Below are 1,353 nucleotides of genomic sequence, written 5' to 3' on the forward strand. Positions count from 1 at the left end.
ACAAAAAAAAAAAATCAACATTAAGGAAAATTTTCAAAGGAAAAAAAATTCTGTAATCAAAACCTTAAATTTTTATTTCATACATACAAAGAATTTTTAAAGAAGGACTATAATCATACTGCAAAAGGTGCATGGGGAAGGTTAGGGTGTGGGAACACAATCATAAAATTCGGAGTTCAGTTCTTGGACGGGGTGGCACAATGTGTCCAGGAACAAGATACATAAACAGGTAGAATATTTAGGCAAGATATGACCAGTTTAAATGCTAAAGGGTTAATGAAACTAGTAACAAGCTGTACTTTTTGTTTTGCCTAGATAAACACAATACCAGATGCTTACTAAAACAAACGGTTGATCAGAAAACCCAAACTCATAACTAGAATACAATCCACCTTTTGAGTGACCAAATATCCATTCATTTACATTCTACTTATTTACAAATCAATTTTCTTTCATATAATCATATTTGATAAAAGATGAAACATTGCTGGTAACAAGAATTTTGCATTAAGTTTCAACTGGAAAAAAAAAAGTGCTCACTAAGTTTACTTCGTATTTCAGTATGCATCAGCTAATTAGATTATTTAAGAGCTTTATTCAAAACTGGAGAACACTAATAAACAGTATCTTTACCAACAAAATCAAAGATACAGACTAAGTAGTACAAAATAGTAGGTAACTATTCCTTCCAAGATTTAACTTGCATTATTTTAAATAGCTTAGATTGTTTCATTATCCAAACTAGGGCTTTGAATTTAGTTTGTTGCCTCTCAATTTTTTTTTACCTCTGCATCTATATTATCATCATCATCCTTTAACATCTGTTTCCCATACTGGCTGGCATTGGTTGGATGGTTTGACCAGAGCTGGCAAGCTATGGAGCTGCACCAGGTTCTAGTTTGGTTTGGCTTGGTTTCTATGACTGGATGCCCTTCCAGTTTACAGTGTGTGCTGGGTGCTTTTGATGTGGCACTGGCACGAGCACTTTTATGTGGCACCAGCAAGAATGCTTTTTACATGGTACCAGCACTGGACTCTTGCAGGCCAATCCCATTCACCAGGAGATGTGGCCTTAACGCTTATGCTGTGAGAAAAAGGGAATCTTGTAAGCATGCATGACAATGATCGTCATGAAATATCCATTTTCTGAGCTGGCATGGGTTGGATCATGATTTAAATAATAGCGGGTAAACAATTGGAATAATTAAAGTTCAAAGAAATAAGTCTTTAGCTATTACAGTTCTTTTTTTTACTTTCTTGGTTATAATTTTGAGAAACTAGGAAGACAGTGTATTGTACATCCACTCATATACCACTGAGCTTAGGAGGTCAAAACCAATATATATATATATA

At 34.4% G+C, this 1,353-nt stretch overlaps 1 protein-coding gene across 1 annotated transcript in view; it reads right to left on the minus strand.

The window, feature by feature from the left end:
- Window positions 1–1,353, minus strand: part of LOC106872737 (ras GTPase-activating-like protein IQGAP1) — a 176,489-nt gene that overhangs the window by 165,339 nt on the left and 9,797 nt on the right. The gene's annotated exons all lie outside the window — the stretch shown is intronic.

This window comes from Octopus bimaculoides, chromosome 2, assembly GCF_001194135.2.
Source record: "Octopus bimaculoides isolate UCB-OBI-ISO-001 chromosome 2, ASM119413v2, whole genome shotgun sequence".
Classification (NCBI taxonomy): domain Eukaryota; kingdom Metazoa; phylum Mollusca; class Cephalopoda; order Octopoda; family Octopodidae; genus Octopus; species Octopus bimaculoides.